We start from the raw sequence: 27,304 nt of genomic DNA on the forward strand, positions 1-27,304 counted from the left end.
ATCAAGCTTTTGATGTAAATTGATAACAAGAAATAATTCATTTTTATACCTACAATGAAAATAAGTTAGCTAAATGAAAAGAAATTAAGAAAGAATATACAAAATATAAACAATCTTACTTCACCAAGAATGCATTCTCTTCACCTTGACATAATAGATTTAGCTTGCCATGAATTTACTTTTAATCAACACTAAAATATCACTCATAGTTGAGAAAATGAAAGAAAATATATTGGAACTTAGAACTTTGATACACACTCACACTATATTTTACAATGAGATAGAATGATTCTCAAGCTAGCACAAGGCCTCTATTTATAGGCCAAATGAGAGAAAGGGTCAAAAATTCTATTAATGCCATGTAGTTGTAATAGTATTCTTTGTCTCCTCAACTCCAATTCCATGTCCCTTCTTTCAATGCCTTGTTCAACGACTTTTCTCACCACTTTGACTCTGATTAAGGCCACAAACATGTGGGAAATTTTTTGTAGATGAGTTTGGCCACTTGATTCACCTCATTTGGATAAATATTGAAATAGTTATGAATTTTTTACTAAATGATGGTCATAGTAAAAGTAAATGTGTCCTCCTTTTGATCTTTGCACAATTTGATCATCTTAATGAGCTTTTTAGGCAATCATGTCTTCTGCAAAGTTGTAGATAACTTCTCAAGGATTCCAACCATGTTTGAGTCACCTCCATTTGAATTTTCTAGCTTGAGTTATCATTATTTTACCAACACGTAAAAAAACCTGAAAATAAAACAAATTTAGTAAGACATTTAAATATAAACAAACAATACTGAAATAACATAATTTATAATTTTAATGAAACTTAAAATTTTAAAATACAGGTTTTAACATATAATAAATTATTAATTTTAAGTTTCATCACATCACGGCGCAAGATCGGCCGTAGAACATCCAAAAAATGCCTCAGTTTGGCTCCAGCATCATTCGCAATCAGGGGCACGAAACGGCGACCGCTCTCAAACTTACGGATGAACTCCGTAACAGTCATATCTCCCTGCCTCAGGGTCATGAACTCCCTGGTCAACCTGGAACGCACCTCGTCAGTAAAATATTTAGAGTAGAATAACTCTGTGAAGAACGTCCAGCTCAGAGTAGCCAAGTTCAAGGCCACAAATGCTCCTTCCCACCATAAGCGGGCGTCTCCTCCAAATAGATAGGTTGCACAACGAACCCTATCTTCGTCTCCAAGCTCAATGAACTCGAATATAACCTCGAGGGACTTAATCCAGCCCTCGACCATCATGGGATCTGCCGTCCCTGAGAACTCTTTCGGCCTCATCTTCATGAACCGCTCATAGGTAGCCTCAGGCCCCATCGGCCTGGTTGTCACAGTGTTGTTCCCCGCAAACTGTGCGAAGAACTGAGTCATCCCAGCTAGCATCTGGGCGTTCATGTCCTGTGGAGGGGGTGGAGGTCCATTCCTCTCTTGCCTCCGATTCTCATCGTCTTCCTGGCGAGGCTCATCATCTCTCGTGCGCTCAAGAATGCGTCTAGGAGGCATACTGTTCCATACATAACCCATACGTAACTAACATGCTTAATTTCTATTATTTCTTTAAATTTAAATATATACTGCATAATTGAAATCTTGACAAAACATTTCATGAAAACATGCTGTAAAAATATTTCATGCTTTAAACGAAATGCGTAAGCGTAAAATTTACAGACCGAAGACGTGACTTCGTGATCTTCTCGAGGTCAGTAGTAGTACAACCCTTTACAAGAACATAGGCTCTGATACTAACTGTAGAGGCCCGTATTTTGTATTTGAAAATTTGCGAACAACTTAATTTTTTTTTTCTTTAAATAAACAACATGCCTCATCTATAAATAAACTGATAAAAGATTTAATGTTTTAAAGTAGCAGCGGAAGTAAATAAATTTTTCAAAACCATAACTTAAAAATAATTCATCAACGTGAAAACTGAGTTTGAATAAAAAGAGCAAGTGCTGAAAATGAGGTCCTCAGGTTCCTACCACTGCCGACCCAAGATGGCTCACTGGTCCTTGCCCTCGGTCTCGACCTCATCAATACCAGCAACAAATCAAGTCTAGTGAGTCTAAAGACTCAGCATGCATATATCATGGATAACAAGTAAATATATCATAAAATTTGGCGTAACGTAAAAATATCGTATCGTAAAGCGTAATGTCAAAATCGTGTCATGAATAATTAAAAATACGTGCATAACTGAAAATCGTACGTAAAATGTATGCTCAATAGAGCCCTGTCCTAAAATAGCATATCATAATTTTCTGTTGAGATAATGTTCTACGCAAGTGACCCATAACATAACATAACATAACATGCACGTCTGATCAGACTAAAACACAGTATACTGGGCGGTAGAGATCATCGCAACCCTTGGACTGGATATCCGTACCCATACATAAACATAAACTGGTCGTAGGTCACCGGGTGAAGCAATCCCATAAGAATAATCCCATAAGCGTGAGGTGGCCACAAGACATATCGCATATATCTAAAAAAACATTTTATATTTATGCACGTAATATAATTAAAAATTCTATTTTATTTACCAAACGGGTTGGATGGTTCCCAGGCTCGCTGCGACCTAATTCTAACATGAGAAAGATGAAAATAAACTAAACTTGACCAACATGTCATAACCAAACCAAAAATGAGAAAATTACTCTCAACAAACTTAGTCTCTAACCATGACTCCGTACCAACCCTAACCAACATCGAACCATCGTTTAGTCATGACTAAAATACACCTAAAATACTGGAAAATAAATACCAAGGGCTGTAATACACGAAAATTGTGCACGGTGGCCAAAAACATGTAACGTTCTTTCGAGAGTCAATTTGGCACATTGCACCATAAATTCTTGTACGACCTCTAAACTTAACCAAATCACGAACGACCAAACACATGACCTTCCTAACTCATTGAGGTACTCTCCAGTCCAAGGCCATATGCTAAAAGCCAACCAAAAACTCAAACATGACCTCTGAACCGCAGCAAAGCTGCTGTAAAATTCTAGCGGCAACAGCTGTGCTGGCTTCGCTTCGATTACAAGGCTAATGCTAATTGAGGCTTGGACCACTGACCATAGCCTCTTCCCACATCCTAATGTATGGCTTGAAACATGGCTAAGGGTCCTAGGCCAGCTAAAATCCAAGCAACACCCGAAACAACGCCACACTCCCACCCGAGAGTCACGTTGTGCACGCGTGGGCTGTAGAGCTTCTCTTGCTGTCTTGGTCACTCCAATGGCCATATGATTGACCATGGCATGATCTAGACATCATGAGGTATTGTGTGAACTATGGCTAAGGGCTAGAAGCCAACCAAGATCCACACAATATCATAAACCCGAGACCTTACTCACGCAGGAACAAGAAAAATCGAAGGGGTACTTGTCTTGTTTTGTTTTGAAAACCAATGGAACCATGGACCAAGCCTTGAAAGGCCGACTTGGTCACATTTTAGACATACTAGGGAAGAGTTCTAATCATGGTTACAGGCCCTAGGCCAAACAAAATCCGAACCCTCGCCTTAGACAAGCAAGAATCAGAAATTGAGACTCGAAATGGCAGCTATGAAAGGTTGCTGTCTAATGCGTGTTTCTGTGGGGAATGAACTCGAACCAATGGACAAATCTCTTCCTATCACAATCTATAACAATCCTAGATGCAGCATTGAGCCCCTGGAAATCGAGCCAAACCCTGAATCCACAAAACCAACAAAAACCGTGAGGCATAGATGAAAGCCAAAAATATTCTGCATGTTTTGATTTCGAAAATTGCTACAAGTTTCGGTTTTTGCTTCATGAATTATGAACATAACATGGTTTAAAAATATGTATATGACTTGATTGAAGAGAAAAGAATGATTTAGACATGCATGAAATTTTTTTGAAATGAAAACAAATTAATAAGACGACACGGCACGGCGGAGACGGAGTTCCCTTTCTTTTCTACTTTTCTCTCTTGTTTTTCTCAAGAACCTCACGATTTTTCTACAAATTAAGCTCTGAAATTTTCGAGAATATGGAGTGGGAGGAAGTCTAGGAAATGAATGAGATGTTTACTAATGAAATGGAATTTGAAAGGCATGGTAAAAATCTTTCTATCCTAGTTGTTTGAGAGATAAGGAAGTTGTTATGATATCAAGGGATTTGTGGGATATATTAGAGGTGTGTTGGCCGAAAATTATATATCAAACAAGGTAGAAATATTGCTTATTTAATAATTATTGAGGATTAAAAAGAAGGGAATTATCTTACCAAGAAGAGATAAGGAAATGAATCAAAATGGTGAGTTACCAAAAAATTTAAATCTTTTAAAGTTGGGTGGCCGAAACCTATAAATAAAATGGAGGGAAATATTGATTAATCTTGTATTTTAAATCTTTAAAGTTTTATTTACCCATTAAGTGTTTTAGTGAATTAAATAATTAATTAGTCTAGGATAGTAATTATCTTGCATCCATGGCAAATTTTTAAATTAAATTACTAAAATATTAAGTTACAATTTCTTAAATAAAATAAGCCTAGATTAACTTATCTCAATTGGTCACATGTTTTTATTTAGGCTTTTAATTAAATTATTGGACATAAAAGAACTTATTTTCTACTTATTTCTAATTAATTAAATAAATACTTAAAAATTCATTTACATTAAAATAAATTATTCTTTATCTTAAATAAATTCTAGGAATATTTTCTTATCATTAAATTTTATCTCAATACTCCAACTCCGGTCTGGCCTTGCTTATTTAAACGAAAAGACAAAAACTAAACTTCTATGATTTAAAAGAAATGATCATAACTCAACCAATGTTATAAGAATGAATATATTTCCTCATGCATAAAAAGATCATTTTTATTTAAATAATAGTAATTATGCATGGCTTATACGTAGTCTGGTTTAATAGGTTCTACAATTCTCCCCCCTTAAAAGAAATTTCGTCCTCGAAATTAAAACTTACCGAATAACTCGGGATAACGACTCCTCATCTCTGGCTCAGACTCCCACGTATCTTCCTCCTCTGAATGATTAAGCCATTTGACCTTCACTAGCTTTACCAGTTTTTTCCGAAGCTTCTTCTCATGTCTGTCTAAGATCTGCACCGGTCTTTCTTCATAAGACAGGTTCGGAGCGATCTGCAATGGTTCAAAATTCAGGACATGCGAAGGATTCGCCATATACTTCCTCAGCATAGAGACGTGGAACACAATGTGTACTCCGGCCAGATTCGACGGAAGAGAAACACGATAAGCTAACGTCCCAACCTTGTCGAGGATCTCAAATGGTCCGTTGAAGCTCGGACTAAGCTTTCCTTTCTTCACAAACCGCATTACACCTTTCATAGGTGCTACCTTCACAAAAACATGGTCGCCAACGGCAAACTCTAGATCTCTCCTCCTCTGATCTGCATAGCTTTTTTGGCGGCTCTGAGCAGTCCTCATCCTATCACGGATCTTGACTACTACATCGGCAGCCTGCTGAATAATCTCCGGACCCAATTCTGATCTCTCCCATACTTCATCCCAATGAACATGCGATCTGCACTTACTACCATACAGTTCTTCATACGGAGTCATACCTATAGACGACTGAAAACTGTTGTTATAGGTGAACTATACCAATGGAAAATTCGACTCCCAACTCCCTGAGAAATCGATGACACAAGCACAGAGAAGATCTTCCAAAATCTGGATAACTCTCTCTGACTGACCATCTGTCTGAGGGTGGAAAGCTGTGCTAAACAACAACTTCATACCCACTGCTGAATACAGAATCTTCCAAAATGCGGAAGTGAATCTAGGATCTCGGTCAGACACTATAGAAACGGGAATACCATGAAGTCTGACTATCTCTCGGATATACAACTCTGCATACTGAATCATGGTGAAAGTCATCTTGATAGGCAAGAAGTGCGCTGATTTGGTAAGACGATCAACAATCACCCAGATAGCATTTGATCCTCTGACTGACTTCGGCGAACCGGGCACGAAGTTCATGGTAATATTCTCCCACTTCCACTCGGGAATAGGAAGAGGCTTGAGCAAGCCTGCTGGTCTCTGATGCTCCGCTTCCACTAGCTGGCACATCAGACACTCGGATACAAAACGTCTAATATCATTCTTCATTCCGGGCCACCAATACAACAACTACAGATCTTTGTACATCTTCGTACTCCAAGGATGAATAGAGTACGGTGACATGTAGGATTCTGATAAAATATCTGTTCGAATAGAATCACTGCTAGGAACACACATTCTGTCTCGATAACTCACAATGCCTTCGCTAACTGTATAAAAGATACAACCCTTGGCCTCATCTCTCTGCTTCCACTTCGCCAACTACTCATCTGCTGACTGTCCACTGCGAATACGGTCTAGGAGAGAAGACTGAATCGTCAAAGTAGATTGACAGGGAACTCTACCTCGAGGATATGTCTCTAGATCAAACATCTGCATCTCAAACTGAAGAGGTCTCGAAATCACCAAATGAGCCATCACTGCGACTTTCCTGCTCAGTGCATCCGCAACTACATTAGCTTTGCTCGGGTGGTAGCTAATGTCACAGTCATAGTCCTTCACAAGCTCCAACCAACGCCTCTGACGCTTATTCAGCTCTTTCTGCGTAAAGAAGTAGTTGAGGCTCTTATGGTCGGAAAAGATCTGGCACTTCTCTCCGTACAAATAATGCCTCTAAATCTTCAAGGCAAATACTACGGCTGCCAACTCTAGATTGTGAGTAGGGTAATTCTACTCATAGATTTTCAACTGCCGAGAAGCATATGCTATCACCTTCCCATGCTGCATCAACACTGCGCCTAAATCGAGCTTGGAAGCATCGGTATAAAAAACAAAGTCTCCAGGCCCTGACGGCATGGCCAATACTGGTGCTGAGATAAGAGCTTGCTTCGAAGTATCGAAGCTCTTCTGACACTCATCGTTCCACACAAATTTAACATTCTTCTTTGTCAACGACGTGAGTGGAACTGCGATAGAGGAGAATTCTGAATAAACTTCCGATAATATCCTGCTAGCCCAAGGAAACTACGGATTTCTGACGCATTCTGTGGCACAACCCAATCTCTAAATGCTGCAAATTTCCCTTGGTCAACCGCAATACCGCTGCTAGAAACGATGTGGCATAAGAACCCCGCCTTCTCCAACCAGAACTCGCACTTACTGAACTTTGCGAATAGCTTGTGCTTCTGCAAGGTCTGCAACACTGCGGTCAGATGTCTGCTGTGATCTTCTTGATTCTTAGAGTAGACGAGAATGTCGTCTATGAATACTATCACGAACTGATCAAGATACGGCTGAAATACGCGATTCATGAGATCCATGAAGATCGCTGGCGCATTCGTCAAACCGAACGGAATCAAAAGGAACTCAAAGTGGCCATAATGAGTCCTAAAAGCAGTCTTGAGAATATCGGCGTCTTTCACCCTCAACTGGTGATAACCAGAACGCAGATCAATCTTTGAAAATACCGAAGCTCTCTGCAACTGATCAAATAAATCTTCAATCCTCGGAAGTGGGTATTTGTTCTTCACTGTAACCCTGTTCAACTCCCGGTAATCAATACAGAGCCTCATAGAACCATCCTTCTTCTTCACAAACAAGACTGGCGCGCCCCATGGTGAAAAACTGGGCGAATGAACTCCTTGTCAAGAAGTTCCTAAATCTGCTTCTTAAGTTCTGCCATCTCTGTCGGTGATAATTGGTACGGTGCTTTTGAGATCGGTGCCGTACCTGGCATAAGCTCGATAGAAAACTCCACCTCTTGCTCGGGTGGCATACCAGAGACGTCTTCAGGAAAAACGTCTAGAAAATCCCTAACAATTGGGACATCGGAGGCTGACTGACTGGGTGCTTCGAGAACAGATACAAAAGTCGCAAAAAACTCCCGACACCGTCTATGCATGAGCTTCCTAGCTTGGACACAAGGTATAATGCGCGGTAAAGGAAAGTACCTGTCTGGCTCGAATAAGAACTGCTCTCTCCCCGGCGGTCGGACTAGAACAGATCTTCGCTGGAAGTCGATCAAAACTCTGTTCCTTAATATCCAGTCCATCCCTAGAATGATGTCAAACTCTGGCATCGATAGTACGATAAGATCCGCATAAACAAGATTGCCATGAAGTTTGAGGTCTATGTCTTGGATCACATTAGTGGCTGTCAGCTCCTCTCCAGAAGGCAGTACTACTGAATACGCCACATCTATCCCAATGGTCTTGATCTGGAAGAAATTAGCAAAGATCTCCGAAATAAACGACTGAGTAGCCCCTGAATCTATCAAAGCTTACGTAGCTGAACCAGCTATAAAAATTCTCCCTGAAAAGTTGGAATATCAAGCTGAACCCAATAATTACAAGAACTAAACTTATAGACATGCGAAGGTCAAAGTTCTTCTAACCTATTTCCCGAAAGTATCACTGATTAGAGCATGAAATCCTATCGCAATTCTAAGTTAAAAATCTTAACCCAGACTCCCAAAATATTGAATTTCAAATATAAACTTAAAGCTTTTAAGATACCTATCATGAGCATGGTCTTCGGGTTCGTCTCCGCTGCATGGAGAGCAAAAACTCTGCCTTAAGTAAGCAGACTCCCCTGAGGGCAATTCTTCAGCAAGTGGTCAGGACTCCCACACTTGTAGCACTTCCCTAAGCCATACATACAAGCTCCAGCATGACGACGCGTGCACTTAGCATAGACTGGGTACTCAAGGTCCTCGGGAGTGCCCGTCCCTGCTGCTGCGGCTGTCCTCTGTTCCTGGGTGGGCCATGGAAAGGCCTCTTATTCTGATGCTGCTGCTGAAGAGGGCGGTGCAGCACTTTGACTGGTCGCTTGCCCTAGCGGTCTCTCTCTATATCATTCAGATCCAGCTCTGCAGCTAGCGCTCTAGAGACAGCGACATCATAAGTAGTATGGCCAGCCACCCTAACATCACGGCGCAAGATCGGCCGTAGACCATCCAAAAATGCCTCAGTTTGGCTCCAGCATCATTCGCAATCAGGGGCACGAAACGGCGACCGCTCTCAAACTTACGGATGAACTCCGTAACAGTCATATCTCCCTGCCTCAGGGTCATGAACTCCCTGGTCAACCTGGAACGCACCTCGTCAGTAAAATATTTAGAGTAGAATAAGCCGAATATTATCTATCAAACAAGGTAGAAATATTGCTTATTTAATAATTATTGAGGATTAAAAAGAAGGGAATTATCTTACCAAGAAGGGATAAGGAAATGAATCAAAATGGTGAGTTGCCAAAAAAATTTAAATCTTTTAAAGTGGGGTGGCCGAAATCTAGAAATAAAATGGAGGGAAATATTTCTTAATCTTGTATTTTAAATCTTTAAAGTTTTATCTATCCATTAAGTGTTTTAGTGAATTAAATAATTAATTAGTCTAGGATAGTAATTATCTTGCATGCATGGAAAATTCTTAAATTAAATTACTGACATATTAAGTTACAATTTCTTAAATAAAATAAGCCTAGATTAACTTATCTCAATTGGTCACATATTTTTATTTATGCTTTTAGTTAAATTATTAGACATAAAAGAACTTATTTACTACTTATCTCTAATTAATTAAATAAATCCTTAAACATTCCTTTACATTAAAATAAATTATTCTTTATCTTAAATAAATTCTAGGAATATTTTCTTATCATTAAATTTTATCTCAATACTCCAACTCCGGTCCGGCCTCGCTTATTTAACCGAAAAGACAAAAACTAAACTTCTACGATTTAAAACAAATGATCATAACTCAACCAATGTTATAAGAATGAATATAATTCCTCATGCATAAAAAGATCATTTTGATTTAAATAATAGTAATTATGCATGGCTTATACGTAGTCTGGGTTAACAGGTTCTACATTGTGTGACCCTCAATGGTTCAGGGATACAGCTAGCCGTGGGTTCACAAATCTTTGTGATTCAGAATAACATGTATTCTTGTTAGGGCTTACCCTAGTTAGCCCCATTTTTTTCATCAACACCTTGATCAAGAATGTAAGAACTCATTTCTGATTGCACCCATCGGATCATGGTAAGAGTGTCTAGTAGCATCGTCCCATGATCCCCTAGGTATCACTTATAGTGCCTGCAAGAACCAGTCGATTATGATTAGCGTAAAGTACGGTCCATTCATCTCATATATTTTGATCGAATCTGCAACCATTGGTTCATCGCGGGTTGCATATTAATTCGATGACTATGTGAAAAACATAAATAGTAGCATCGCATATACCATTGGAAAACTCTTTCTCCAATGTACATCTCATACTCTAGCCAGAGATTAAATGCACTATTATTTCATTAGATCATATAGGATATCCACACTCGTAGGTGAGCGGTGAATTCTCGACTACAATGCACTGGCTCCTATACGTTTCGCCACTGTACCCCACCTCACAACCTGATGACTCTCCTGGAGTCGGTAAACGAGTCAAAACACAGCCCTAGCATATAGAGCCTCAGTGTTGTCCCGGGTCGTAAGTACTAATGGTGTACAATCACAACCACTCACTTATCCTCTCGATGAATGATAACCATTTGGAAAGTCCGAAGGAAGGTTGTTCGGTATAATCATCATATGACTACCCATCTGCATGTTTGGACATCTCTATGCCCTTGCCAAGAAACGCGGTACATAACATCACAGATGCTAGTCTCAAGCTCAAGCGACATTTATCCATGTTTTTGTCGGCTGAATCGACTAGGAACGAATTTAGATCATACAGTGTTTACAAACGAGTTTCAAAATCGAATTACGATTCATTTGTATTTAAAGTATAATCAAGGTCTTTATCTATGTTGTTCACATGGGTATACAGATAAAGAATTAACAAACCATGAAATAACGAATTATATTAAAATAAAGATTGTTCATTACATTTGAGTCAATAAAATCCCTAGCCAACAGTTGGCTTGCAGTGCATTTACTTTAATAATCTCCCACTTCGCCTAGAGCCAACTACCCATAAATTTAATCTCATTGCTTCGCGATGCTTTTCAACAATGGTCCTGGCAAGAGCTTTGTAAGTGGATCAACAACGTTATCTGCAGAGGGGACTCTTTCGACAGATATATCTCTTCTTCCCACAATCTCCCGGATGATGTGGAACTTTCTCAGTAAATGTTTGAATCACTGATGAGACCTTGGTTCCTTTGCTTGCGCAACTGCACCAGTGTTGTCGCAGTACACTGGGACTCGATCAAATCCATTAGGAATAACGCCCAACTCTTGGAAAAAATTCCTCATCCAAACTGCCTCTTTGGCTGCAGCAGATACATCAATGTATTCAGCTTCTGTGGTGGAATCCGCAACGGTATCTTGCTTGGAACTTTTCCAAGAGACAGCCGCACCATTAAGCATGAATACAAAACCAGAGGTCAATTTCGAATCATCTACGTAATATTGGAAGACTATTGGAAGCTAGAATCAGTGTAGCCTTCCAATTTCAATTCTCTACCCTCATAGACCATGAACAAGTTCTTAGTCCTTCTCAAGTACTTAAGAATATACTTCACGGCCTTTCAATGCATTGGACTAGGGTTCGCCTAATATCTGCTTGTAACACTCAGAGCGTAAGCAACATCGGACGTGTCGATATCATACCATACATGATACTACCAATGGCTGACGCATATGGAATACGTGTCATCATCTCTATCTCTTCATCAGTTTTTGGGACACATAGCTTTAGGTAGAGTAATATCATGACACATTGGTAAGTATCCTCTCTGGACTCTTCCATAGAGAATCGTTTTATAATGGTATCGATATAGGTGGCTTGGGTGAGTCCGAGCATCTTTGATCTATCTCTATAGATTTGTATTCACAATACGTATGATGCTTCACCCATGTCTTTCATGGAGAATTTACTGGCTAATCATACTTTAGTTGATTGCAGTAATCTTACATCATTCCCAATGAGCAGGATATCATCAACATAAAGTACTAGGAATGTCACTGCACTCCCACTAACTTTCTTGTACACGCACGCACGGTTCCTCAGGATTCTTAGCAAAACCAAACTTTTTGATAGTACTATAGAATCTGAGGTTCCAACTCCTTGACGCCTGCTTGAGACCATGTATTGATCTCTGAAGTTTGCATACCATATGCTCACTTCCTAATGATGTGTATCCCTCAGGTTGAGACATATAAATTTTTTCTTTGATGTCTCCATTGAGGAATGCAGTCTTTACATCCATTTTCCATATCTCATAGTCATACCATGCTGCTGTGGCTAGTAGTATTCTAATGGATTTAAATGTAGCAACTGGTGAAAAAGTTTATTCATAGTCAATTCCTTGCCTTTGAGTATAACCTTTTGCAACCAGTCTTGTTTTGAAGGTCACTACCTTCCCATCCGCCCAAAGATTTCTTTTGTAGATCCAATTGCATCCTATGGGAACGATTCCCTCAGGTGGATCCACAATGTCCAGACTTGGTTTGAATACATAGAGTTCATTTCAGACTTCATGGCTTCAAGCCATTTGGTTGAATCAGTATCAAATATTGCTTCTTTGAAATTCATTGGATAACATCCAACACAATGCTCATCATGGCTTTGTTCATGAAGAAGCGTATATCTTGCAGGTGGTCTAATAACCCTATCAGACCTTCTAGGAGTTTGTACTTCAACTATTGGTTGTTGGGAAATGGGTCCAACTTCTATCGTTGAGGGATTATCTTGATGTGGGGACCCGGACGCTAATTCATCTCTTAATCGTTCTTGGGAATAATTGGATCAATTATATAAACTGAGTCTAATTTTTTTTTAAAAAAATACAAGTGCGGAAACATAATAGAATCAATCTAATATAAACATTAACATAATAGTACAAGTCTTGTACAATTACAATAAAATCAAACTAGGGTTCAACTACTATATATCAAGTGCTGAAACATATTCTACTTCTGGGTTCGAATCTCCACGCTAACTGTAAACTCTCATCCTCTTCTTGACCCTGATCCTGTCCCACCTGTTGTCATGCACACATACAACACAACAACAGCCGGATAACTCCGGTGAGAAATACATTCCCAGTATAAACAACTAACATCACAATCTCAATATATCTCGGCAATACAAAATCAGTATACACCAATCCCAAAAACTCATAATCAATTGACAAACATAATCTGATATCAAATATGTATAATCTCAATCAAATCAACTCTAAAAATCATAACAATTGCATACAGTATATGTTCTTCGATCTGGTTTCGATTATACGATGTCTAATATCTCAACAACACCATATATTGATCATATCTGATTCTTTCAATATCATATTTTCAAATCGTATCAAAACATGAGAAAACTTACGTCCTTGTGAAGCCTTTGTCGAGAGGATCACGTACTGAACTCGGATTTAAAATCGTACGGGCAGATCTTTCGCAAATCACAATTCTATAATTCAAGGAACTTGGGAAATTTCTTGGCTTCTCTCGGCTCTTTCTTACTGATTCTGAGGGACAATGAAGATATGATATATATATCATGCATGGTGGAGACCAAGTGGCTTCATATTCTTGCTGCACGTCTCGCGCATATGCGCGACCCTTCTCGGCGCATATGCGCGAGACATTCTGTCTCGGCGCTTGTCTTATCGGCAGCTCGCGCATATGCGCGAGGTTCGCTGCCATACTCGCGCATATGCGTGAGTTTCTCTGCCTACCTCGCGCCTATGCGCCCTGCTCGAACGCGCATATGCGCGAGGGGTTCAGTCCTCGCACATAATTCAAGTCTTCTCTCATCTTTCTCGATCTGATCCTTTCCGTCTATAATCACATCAATTCATAAATTAATCTTCTCAGATTAATAGGTTAAAATTCTCGGGCATTACACTTGAATTTTTTCAAGTTCTATCATCTTGCCTTTTCTATCTAATAGAAATTCCTTTTCCAAAAATGCGGCATTTCTTGAAACAAACACTTTTGCTTCATTAGGATGATAGAAATAATATCCAACAGAATTCTTTGGATATCCTACAAAGTAGCACAAAGTAGATCTACTCTCCAATTTATCTCCCACTGTCTGCTTCACGTAAGCAGGACATCCCCAGATTCTCATGTAAGAATATCTGGGAGTTTTTCCCATCCATATCTCTTATGGTGTTTTATCAACTGCTTTAGTATGGATATTATTCAACAACATTACCGCAGTTTCAAGCGCAAAGCCCCAAAACGATATAGGCAATTCAGTGAATCCCATCATGGATCGAACCATGTCCATCAAGTTCGATTTCGACGTTCAGTAACACCATTCAATTGTGGTGTTGCTAGTGGAGTCCACTGTGAGATAATATCATTTTCTTTTGGATAACCATAAAATTCAGCACTTAAGTATTGTCCACCTCGATCAGATCAAAGTGCCTTAATATTTCTTTCTAGCTGGTTTTCTACTTCAGATCTGAATTCTTTGAACCTTTCAAATACTTCAGATTTGTGTGTCATCAAATAAACATACTCATACCTCGAATGGTCATCAGTAAGGATAATGAAGTAGGATTGCCGATATTTTGTGCTAACACCTAGCGGGCCACAAATGTCTGTGTGGATCAAATCCAGTAGACCATGCGCACGTTTTACGTTTCCATTGAATGGAGTCTTTGTCATTTTTCCTTTTAGACAGGATTTACAAGTAGGTAGAGAATTTATGTCTGACAAGTCAAACATTCCTTCTCCCACTAGTTTGTGCATCCTTCTTTGGGAAATGTGACATAGTCTAGCGTGCCATATTTGTCTAGGATTTGGATCATCTAACTTTTTTTTGTTTGTTGTTGAAATTATGCTTACTTGGACATTCACTTATCATTTCCAGAACATTTCTGTCACATATAATTTCTTATGTCCGGACTTCTTATAGTGAAATAAATATGTTCTGACTTATTGAGCTTTGTAGACCTTTTAAGTATCCTTCAGAATTTGTCTCTTATTGGGTTTGTTTTTCTTGTGAGGGGTAGAACATTTATTTCTCTTACCTTGTGGGCCATTTTTCGTTTGACGAGAGGCCTATTAGAAAAACAACAATTCCCTGTTTTATGGTGATCTCATAAGTTATAAGCGTATTGACTAGCTCTTCAAGGCTATCATCTATCTTATTCAAATTGAAGTTCACCATAACCCCGTCAAATGAAGAAGAGAAAGACAACAAATTGATGTTATCTAGTAACTTGTTAGGAATAACATATTCCAGGACCACCACATTATCAATAAGCCTAGTCATACGTACACCATTGTATGAGTTTCATGCACCATGCAACTCTTGCACGTGCATTCGAATGTCAGCAGCATTCAACATTTCCTCAAACTGTCCCTACAGTTCATTTGACATAGAAGCGAGCATGTTAAACATTAGCTTGCATACTATGGTCCTACCATCTTGCATGCTTTGTCAATTCAGCAGGACTGACAATAGTATGTATGTCATATTCTCCGAATTCAAAATAATTTTTCCAAACAGTCTTGAAAATTAGATTCGATTAACTTGTTAATAATAAAAATGGATTACGTGACGAAATCAAAAATATGCTGATACGGAAACAGAATAATGGTTGCTGATAATTTTAAAATAATTCTAAGATATAAAATATGGATTTCATTTAATAAATTTCCCTCCTACTATTTTGACATTTCCACCGCCCTATGATGAAAAGGGAAATTGTATTTCCTTAGTGGGCACGTAGAGTCCAATTAGCCAATTATAATCCCGAATAATATCATTCAATTATAATTTCTAAAAGGTAGAATCCAATTGCATCCCTATGCAACCTCTGCGTGTTTTGCCTCACGTTTAATAACGACCCAATAATATTACGCCGTTTATTTTCGCGTGTAAAACCGACCCATCAATGTTGAATTGTAGTAGACGGTCGCACGAGTTCCCTTAATAGTATGAGCCGAGGTCATGGGAGTTCCACTCAATTCACATCATACGTCCGGTGGAAGTCACAGCTTTCCGGCGTCCAGACCTCCCCAATAATATGAGCCAGACACTGTCCGCTGGTAGTGATCAACATGCAACCACGATTGATGGAAGGCAAGGAAAATTTCAACTCTTTTGATTTTTACTTTTTCAAAGTTTTATATAAATTTTGAATCATATTCAAAATGAGGAATTTTAATTTTAAAATTGTCTCATCATTTTAATTTAAAAATCACATGCCATGTTTGTATGTTTGCCGATTCATGCAACTATATTATTTAATAATATACATACATTCACACTACTATATATCGCATATATCATAATATGACATTCAACAATAAATAAGGATGATCGATTGCCAACACTATTAGATCCATGTGAGCCATACATGGATCCTGGTCCAAAACCTAGGTGAATGCAGGGATGCAAAAGCAACTATGGCATGAGCTTCCAATATTTTACATGTCTTCATCTTGCGCATCGGGTCCACCTTTTTCCAGTCTTGATCTCCCACTATTTCTAATAATTACATTTAAATAGCCATGACACATAAGGGATACATCTCATGGGGTGGGAACGGGCCATAAACCAGGCCCACTTTAATAATATCATATATTAACAAAATGAATAAAACAGTAAAATATCCTAACATACACCTAACATATTGGCAAGACTCTCGATCATCCTTCATACATTTAATATCAAATATTAACATCAATTTAATTTAAAAAATTTAATTAATTAATTTTATCACTAACCACCACAATTATTAAAGAATTTAATAAATTAAATAAACACCTTTATTTAATTCCAAATAAATCAATAATAATTGATTTATTGTAAAACGAATTTTTGTCATAAATAATTAAAATCATATTCTAATAATTCATTTTACAAGAAAATTATTAATTTTGTAAAATTTAATTTTCCAAACGAAAAATTAAACCAATTTTCAAAAATATTAATTTTACACAAAATTTTTAAAAACTAAAAAATTGCACCCTAGGCCCAAACAATTCAAGCTCACCATACAGCACGCTTTCTGAGACACTCTCGGGCAGCCGCCCCCGCTGCCCGAACGTTTCGGGCAGTGGCGGGTCTCCTTTGCGCGCAGGCACGCACAGGGCGGCGCACGGCGTGCGGACGCTTCGCACCGCGCTGTGCACTTAGATCGTGCGCTTCGCACAGGGGCTCTTGCGCGCGTAGCGCGCGGTCTGCCGAGAATAGTTCCGGGAAAACCCCAATTTTTTTTTTATTTCCGAAAAATAATTTTTTTTGTGGTTCTATAAACTTCTGAAAAATTTTCTTGTGTGGTTAGAAATAAAATATTCAATATTAAAATCATACGATCTAGAAAACTTTGGCTCTGATACCACTGTTGGATCTCGGTTTTCTTGTGCCCAAAACGCAGCGGAAGTTTAAATTTTTTAAATTTATTTTGACAATCAAAATACATATGTTTGAGCATTCGTATGATTTTATAAATAAAAAATACATAGGATGTTTAAAACTTTTACATTTGGTGAACAATTTTCACATACGTTCTTCAAATCTTGTTTATTTAATTTTCCTATCAAGTCCACGACTAGATTGTTTGTTCTTCTTCCAATTTGCACTAGAAAATTAGAAGAAGTTTTAACGTTGGAGATCAAAAATCGAGAGGAGGCTCAAAGCCAAAATTGCTTCAAGGTGGCCGAAATATTTGAGAGGAAATATAAAGGAATTTTCGAAAATTTTGAAGTGTGGTGGCTAGGTATTTAGGTCTCACCTTTTTATAAAACCTCCATGACCTAATTACCATAATATAATAATTGGGCCTATTTAACTAATATTAATGAGCTTGATTAATTAATTGGGCTAGTCCAACTAGTTTAATTAATTAATCAAAGTCAATTAAGAACTTTAATTATTTGGTATGTTGGACTTGTACTCCTACAAGCCCGTTAAACATGCTTCCTACCAATTTTAATTTAATATTTAATAAACTCAACTTTCGAGTTTAATAAAATAAACCTATAATAAATTCAACTACTTGAATTTTATTACCTCCAAAATTTAATATTTAATAAACTCAACTTTTGAGTTTAATAATTTAAATTCTCAAAATTTTATATATTCAACTCCTTGAATTTATATTCTCAAAATTTAGTTATCATAAATTCAACTCCTTGAATTTATTCTCTCAAAATTTAGTTATCATAAATTCAACTCCTTGAATTTACTATATCATAATATAAATTCAACTTCTTGAATTTATTCTCTTAACGGGAACAAATGATCCAGTACTTGTGTGACCCTCAATCGATCAGGGATACAGCTAGCTGTGAGTTCACATCTCTTTGTGATTCAGAATAACATTTATTCTTGTTCGAGCTTACCCTAGTTAGCCCCATTCTTTTCATCAACACCTTGATCAAGAATGTCAGAACTCATTTCTGATTGCACCCATCGGATCATGGTAAGAGCGTCTAGTAGCATCGCCCCATGATCCTCTATGTATCACTGATAGTGCCTGAAAGAACCATCGATTATGATTAGCGTACAGTACAGTCCCTTCATCTCATATATTCTGATCGAATCTGCGACCATTGGTTCATCGAGGGTTGCATATTAATTTGACGACTATGTGAAAAACATAAATAGTGGCATCGTATATACCATTGGAGAACTCCTTCTCCAATGTACATCTCACACTCTAGCCAGAGATTAAATGCACTATTATTTCATCAGATCACATAGGATATCCACACCCGTAGGTGAGGGGTGAATCCTCGACTACAATGCACTGACTCCTATATGTGTCGCAACTGTACCCCACCTCGCAACCTGATGACTCTCCTGGAGCCGGTAAACGAGTCAAAGCACAGCCCTAGCATATAGGGCCTCAGTGTTGTCCTGCGTCGTAAGGACTAATGGTGTACAATCACAACCACTGACTTATCCTCTCGATGAATGATAACCACTTGGAAAGTCTGAGGGAGGGTTGTTCGGTATAATCATCATATGACTACCTATCTGCATGTTTGGACATCTCTATGCCCTTACCAAAAAACGCGGAACACAACATCACAGATGCTAGTCTCGAGCTCAAGTGACCTTTATCCATGTTTTAGGCGGCTGAATCGACTAGGAACGAATTTAGATCATACAGTGTTTACAAAAGAGTTTCAACATCGAATTACGATTCATTTGTATTAAAGTATAATCAAGATCTTTATCTATGTGTTCACATGAGTATACAGATAAAGAATTAACAAACCATGAAATAAAGAATTATATTAAAATAAAGATTGTCAATTACAACTGAGTTAATACAATCCCTGGCCAACAGTTGGCTTGCAGGGCATCTACTCTAACATTATGTTGGATCAATTTTATCTATGTGGATTTATACGTAAATAATTATGTTTTGTGGGTTATTTAAGCCCAAAATTAAAGTGATCGGTTAAAATTTTGTTTATTGAGCTTTAATATATCTAAAAGGTTGTGGGTCTTTAATGTGTAGAGATATAAGAAAAATTTATGATGAGCTAAAACATAAATATCAGAAATTATTGATAAACATTATTTATATCATGCATCCACATTAAGAAAATAGTTCAAATAAGAAAACTAATGGATTTCTCAAGGAAAAGAGCGCGTAAATCTGTAAGATCAAGACACGGTCTAAAGAATTCAAAATTATGGTTTCATGTATGCTTCTACTCAAGTTTTCAGTTAAATTCTTAATGATTTAGCATGATGGATTATGCGATTTATTGATTTCCTCCCATAAGTGGTATCAGAGCCGTTCATGCTTGAATCATTGAGATTTGTTTAAAGGTTTTGATATTATTTGGTTCAAGATCTGTAAAAGAAAATTTTGTATATTTTTTTTATATGGCTTCAGATCTGGAAATATTTTGGTTGAAAACAAATATGATAAAGTTTCAGTTTTGATAAAGAGATTTTGGTTGAAAATTTTAAGAATTAGGTATAAGACTTCGATTTTCCATCTAGTTTTTGTTCAAAAAAATATTTTAGAAGAAAAAAAAATTGAAAATTTGGGTTAAAAATTTTCACCAAAATCGACCTAAGGTAGGGTCCCCCGCGCGCTCACGACTGTCCAGGATAGTCGTAGGCGTGCAGGGGCGCGATTTTGGGGTGCCTTCGTTTGCCCAGGATGTCGGGGCTGAAGCATGCGAGCTGAGGCTCGACTTTCAGACTGCCCTAGCGCCCCCCGTATGGTTATATGTAATTTAAATTACGGTTCATGTTTATTCGGTTTAAGATTAAACATTTAATTGTTCAAATAATGATATGATTATATGTAATTTAAAATAGATTGATTGAAATAAAATATCGACAAAGTGACATCTTTTATGAAAATAAATTTTATTTTGAAATACAAAAAGATTTTGGTATATGTGCTTCATATGAATATTAATTGACTTAAAGAAAGGCTAATATTTAATATAATTACATATGCACTTGTGGTGGTAAACATGTGATAATTGTTCAGTTTTTTATGTGAATAATAAATCGGCCCAAAAGAAAGTTGTTATTTGACATAATAGTTACTATCAATGTTTGACTGATGCACCAAGATATCATTTACAAGTTAATCTTTTTGTCCAAAGATGAAACATTAGTAGAGTTCTCGGTATCCTATTATGGGGTTTACATTATTTGAATTTACTGATTATTTTATTTGGATATTTGGCTGAGCATGTATATTTGGTTTTTTGTTCTCTGTTAAGATTTTACTCATGTAATATTCATTCTAACATAAATTATATTCCTATGTTAAATGCCTCTAATTTTAAATCGTGGCAACATAATTTATTGATAGTTCTCGGAGTCATGGATTTTTTTCTTGTGATAAGGGTTGACTCTCCTGCCGCCATTACAGATAAGAGTAACTCTTATGAAAAGAGAGAGTTTGAAAGGTGAGAGAGGTCGAATTGCATGTATATGATGATTTTGAAGAGGGCCATTCCAGAAACATTCAGAGGCGAATGTCTAGTGACAACGCTACAAGGCTTTCCTTTAGGACCTCGAAAAGAGTTTTGCTAAAAGTGAAAAATATATATATGGTACACTGTTTGCAAACCTCGTTTCAAGGTTGAAAGCACTGAAGCTTGACCTCTCTGAGGACTTGCTGGTGCATTTGATTTTGTTATTTTTCTTTCTCAGTTTAGCCAGTTCAAGGTGAGTTGTAATTGATAGAAAAAGACTTGATCTCTAAATTAGGTCATCTCGCACTGTGTTCAGGAAGAGGAAAGGTTGAAGCAAGACAATACATAAAGTGCCCATTATGCCTCTATCTCGAAAGATAAAAGAAAGAAAATGAAGAATAAAGAAGTTGTGGATACACAGCCTCCGAAGAAACAACAGAAGAATCCTAGTGACTCTCAAAGTTCTGTTTGTTTTTTCTGTGGCTGTGATGGGCATATGAAGGAGCAATGCATTAATTATCACGCTGAATATGATTTGTTTTGAGGTTAATTTAACTTCAGTGCCTAGACACAAATTGTGGATATTATGGTGCAACAAATCACATTAGTGTGTCTATGCAGAGTTGCATGGATTGCCGAAAACCAAGTTATGCTGAAAGATTCATCTTCATTGGTGATGACAATAAAGTTGAAGTTGAGGCAATAGAAAAATTTAGATTATTATTAAAGAGTGGAATATATTTGGATCTTTATGAAACATTTGTTGTACTGTCTTTTAGACGAAATTTAATTTCCATTTTTGTATTGGAAAAATGCGCTTATATTTGTTCATTTGGAAATGAAATATTCGGTTTGTTTCTTGATTCAAATTTGGTTGGTTCTAGTTTTTTTTATCAGGATACGATAATTTTTATTGTGTGGATGTTATTGATTCATTTAATGAATCCCTGTAAAAAAATATAGGTACCAAAAGAAAATTACTAGTGAGAATTCAGCTGCATTATTGCGCAAGAGATTGGGTCATATATCTGAATAAGGTGACTTGTGTAAGATGAAATTCTCAAACCTTTAGAATACACAGATTTTAATAATTGTGTTAATTGTATAAAGGGAAAACAAACCAAAAAAGGATATTTGAAGCCGACAGTTGTTCATGCGTCTTAGAACTTATACATACTGATATTTGTGGGTCATTTCCTTCGGCTTCTTGGAATGGTCAATAATATTTTATAATGTTCACAGATGATTTTTCAATATATGACTTCCTTTATCTCATTCATTAAAAAGCACAGTCATTGGATGTGTTCAAAAATTATAAAGCTGAATTTGAAAATCAACTTGACTTAAAGAGTAAAAGCATTAGATCTAACCGTGGTGGTGAATAATGATAGGATCGGTTGTCGTAACAAGAGTGTTTAGAAGGAGGGTTGAATAAACACTCACAATTAAAATTGTTCTTTAATAATATTTGAGTTCAGTTTGGTGACAACTGAATCTTGGATTCTTGTTGGTCAATAACAATCAGTTAAACTAGAGTAGTTGCGGAAATTAACTAGATAGAATACGAAATTGAAAGAAATATGCAAGAGTTGTTTCTTGATGTTCGGAGAATTTAATTACTCCTACGTCACCCGTTCTATCACAAGGATATGATATTCACTAAAAGACTTTGATCAAGTATAACACTTGTACAGACCACACTTCAGTTTGGACTTACTACTGCCAAAACTGAAACTCTTAGTTCTACACAATATTCTCAGTGCGTAACTAATAGTAGCACAATTGAATCTAACAACTTTTACAGAGTGCTAATAAGCTCAGATTGTAGCCTTGATTGCTACGAGTAATTCAAATGAGAGTGAGCTAAGATTTTGACAGAGTAACAGCAAGTTTAAGATTGAGTGATCGTCTTTTTCTTCTGCCATATTTATACTCTTCTTTTCCAACGGTAATCTTGAGATAAATTTGAATCTTTGTATCCGTTGGTTTCCACTTGATTATTCCTTCGATATTGTTTGCTTCATTTATTGTAATTCGGCGTCTTAATTGCTTTGTCCGGAATGCGTTGTTTTAAGTAGTCTTGGTTGTTGTGCGGCACTCTTGTAATCTGTTATGTCTTCTTTGTTCTTTCCCGAGACATCTTCAGTTGAGAGACTTTAAGGCATTTGGCTGAATGTTTTAACTGATCAGTTTACTTTGTATCATTGTATCAGCTGATTTCAGTTGATAAGTTCAGTTGCCGAATTTGCTTGCGCGTATCAGTTGATTCATGTTTTGTCAAACTCCAGAATCTAGTTTCCAACAAATAATATGGTAGATATGACAGTTCAAGTGAACTTCCAGGACCTTTTGCAAGATTCCTAGAGGAATGTGGTATTGTCCCACAGTATACTATACTGGGTTTGTCCATTATGAACGGTGTTGCTAAAAGACGAAACAGAACTCATAAATACATGGTGAGTAGTATGATTGGTTATTCTACCTTTCTAGAATCACTCTGGAGAGAAGCACTAAATACCACAACATATATCCTTAATAGGGTTCCAATTAAGGCAGCGACCAAAACCCTGTATGAACTTTGGACGATTAAAAATACTAGTCTTAAGCATCTGAACGTTTGGGGATGTCCAGATGAGGCAAGACCTTATAAGCCTAATGAAAAGAAACTGCACTCAAGGATGGTCAGCTGTTATTTTATTGGATATTCTGAAAGATCCATGGGGTACAAGTTTTATGATCCCACAAGTAAGTCGATTTCTGAGTCAGGAAATGCCTTGTTCTTTGAGAATGTTGAGTTTGAGAGGGGAGATAAAGTAAAAGATATTGTCTTTGAAAATGAATATGTAAATATTCCCACAGGTGACTTGGACATTGATCAAGATCGCATTCCTCACTTTTACCAAGACACAATACAAGAAGACAATATTAGAGATCCTCCCATTCCAGATGAATAAACTCAAGCACCTCCAGAATAAATGCGGAGAAATTCAATGCCTGATAATTACATTTTATTTCTTCAAGAACATGAGGTAGGCATTGGACCGATGGAGGATGATCCTATCAACTTCCATCAAGCCATGGAAATTTCTAACTCTCAAAAGTGGAATGATTCCATGAATGAGGAGATAAAATCCTTGAAGGACAATGACATATAAGATCTTGTCACATTGTGTTGGGATCGGTTTGATGGGTCAAAATGTTTAGAAAGGGGGGTTGAATAAACACTTTAAGATTTTTGGCTCTTTTCAAAATATAAATCAGTTTGTTAAAAACTGAATTCAATAATCTTGTTGTCGATATCAGTAAGTTAACAAGTTTGAAGTACGGAAATAAACTAATTGATAGATTGAATACTCAAGGTGAAATTTCTACTCGTTTTTAAAAGTGTGGAAATATTTTTTTTTTTAAAGCTCGCCATTACAAAATAAAATTTAAAATAATCGTCTTTATTTGGCAATAAAAATCTCGCATTTTAAAATAACCAACATCAAACGTAAACGTAAAAGAGTAGAAATCGTAATATCCTCAACGTATATAAAATGTTTAACTCCTCTCAAATCTAATAAATAAATATGCGGAAAAATAATGCAGTCCTCGGGTCATGTCCCTGCACCGGGGCTGCCTACTCAGAGTTCGGCACCTCCAGTCTCCTCAGCAACAATCTCACCTATATCACACACGCCTAGTGAGTCTAAAGACTCAACACACCTGTACTAGGAATAACAAGTACATATACATGCACAGCATTGAAAAATATCATACTCAACGTAACTTCCATGAACTTAAAAGTATGACATAAACGTGTCGTGTAAAATCGTAATGTGTCAAAGCATGTCATCTCATATCATCATATACGTATACATTTTCATTTAATTGAATTGAGTTCATTAGTTGTGACTTTTGTGTCAGCTGTATCAATGAATCCATCTACGTGTAACCACAGTACCGGGCGGCGGGAGACATCAGCGACAACATTACCTGTCCACTGAGCCCGTGCCTCAGCTCATCATATCTCATATCATCGTATACATATACATCGTCAGTCACAACCAAATCTCATCTTTCAAAAATAACATCATAATCACCACTTAATAAAAACATGCATAAACGTAATTTTTCCTTTAAACCAAACATACGACGTATTTATCATAATTGCGTAAAAATCGTAAACATGATGCATAAACATTTAAAATATCGTAAATTTGTGCTCAGGGCAATGCTAGGACCAAAATCTCACCTCGGGTGCAAAATGACCATTTTGTCCCTAGAAACCCAAAAATTATCGTTTTACCCTGGACTTCTAAAATTGACCTGAAGCTTACCAAACTCCTTAGAATGTCCCAAAACATAATTAAAAGTATTCCTAGACATAAACTCAAGCCCATTTTACAACTTAATCGATTTGTTTTAAAACTTGGACCGAGGTCCCGGTTTTAACGTGAATCGACTCGTAATTTAACCGAAATTTTCCCTACTTTTTATCATATCTTAAAAACACTATAAAGCTCCTAATACTATAATATCAGCCCAAAAAACTCTCAGCTACTATTCCAGAAATAGCACAAAACTCACGACCTCTCCTATTTCGCGACCTTTTGCACTCACTTTCCCAAAAGTCGCTCCATCAGTCTAACCCCGACGTACCAGCCATGAAATAGCCCACTATGGACCTAGAACAGACCCTAAAGAACCCACCTCAACCACGCAACCAGCCCCATGCAGCTTATGCAAGCCAAAAACGCTAAAAACCCCAAACATACACCACCCGAACCCCACTCTCCATAGCATGCAGCCGTCCCTTCGGTGGTCCCAATGGTGGTTGGCCCTTCTAGGACCATGACTCAAACCCATCAGGGTCTGTTCCAAGCCTTGGTCCAGCCCTCACACCACTCGTTCCACCCCCAAGCACGTGCATAGCCCCAACCGAGCAAATACCAAGACACCCCTCTCGATCTATCTTCCTACAACAACGCCGACCTGTTTTCCTTCCAGGACTCCATCGTGACACCACCATCAGACTCTGGAAAGCCCTAAGCCATAGCCCCTTGCACCTCAATTCAGACAAACGTGAGTGACATTAAAAGAAATCCTTCCTGTTATTACATGAACAAAAACTAAAAATCCTTCCTGTTATTAGTTGGATCGAGAGTTTTGCTACAGATTTATTACACAATAGCATGTATTTAGCGCATGAAATGCAAAAACGAGAGTACAATGGATTCCTTATGATGTTTGGAGAGCAAGAACGATGTGAGCGAACCCGAAAGTTTTTCTTTGCAAGATGAAGTGACCACCAAAGCTTTCCTCGATGCAAAGCTCTGAACCCGAGAGAGAATGCAACAGGGGAGGGTGTCGGCTGTTGGGGATGATTAGGTTAAGGTTTAGGTTTAATTATATAATAATAAAATGGTTAACAATGAATTAATGTGCCTTAATTTGTTAGTTAAAAGTTTTAAAAGGATTTTAAGCCCAACAAGCTTAAAAATAGGCCCATTAAATCTAAAAAAGCTCCCGAAAATTATTTCTGTTTGAAATATTTTGAAAATATTAGTCGAACCCTTAAAAAGTCCACCGATTCGATAAAAATTTATTTACCGTTAAAAATAAAATCTTGCGGGTAATAATACCCAATAAACTCAAATTTTTGAAAAATACACTTAAAAACAACTTACAATAATTAATAAAAATTAATCATGTAATTAAAATAATTTTCCTGAAAATTCTTCAGTCTCCGTTCCTCGTTCGAGCGTGAAATGCATCTAGAAACCCTAATGCATGAACTTTTAAAATTTCTTGAATTAAATCCTATCATGCAAGAATTATGCATAAAATAATCAAAATAATTAAACACAAAATAATGAAATAAACATGTATTTAATGCTTTAAAGGAATTAAATAAAATAACAAAGAAATTTAATAATTTGCATGCATTTGGTTCACATAGACTTTCAAATTTTCGGGACGTTCCATTTTTTGTAACGATCATGGGCCATTAGACTGAACCACCATGGGCCTCGGCCCATACCCAAGCACAACTAATGGTCATGGGTCGTTAGGATGGTCCATCCCATGCCCATGCATCGCCACTCATAGAATTTCCCACTCCTGGAAAGTGGTTTCTTTCGCCTTCCCCAACACTTTAACCCATGACCTCCATGCATAAGTAGCTAGATTCTTAGAGTGTTGGTACCAGTTGATTGCCCCACTGGTAACAAAACTTTAAGAATCTAGGTACTTATGCCTGGAGGTCCTGGGTTCAAGTGTTGGTGAAGGCAAAAGAAACCACTTTCCAGGAGTGAGATATTCTATGAGGGAAGGTGCATTGGGGCTGTACCATCCTAACGACCCATGAATAGTAGTGGTGCGTGTGTATGGGCCGAGGCC

Source organism: Primulina eburnea, chromosome 9 (genome assembly GCF_022965805.1).
Source record: "Primulina eburnea isolate SZY01 chromosome 9, ASM2296580v1, whole genome shotgun sequence".
Lineage (NCBI taxonomy): Eukaryota > Viridiplantae > Streptophyta > Magnoliopsida > Lamiales > Gesneriaceae > Primulina > Primulina eburnea.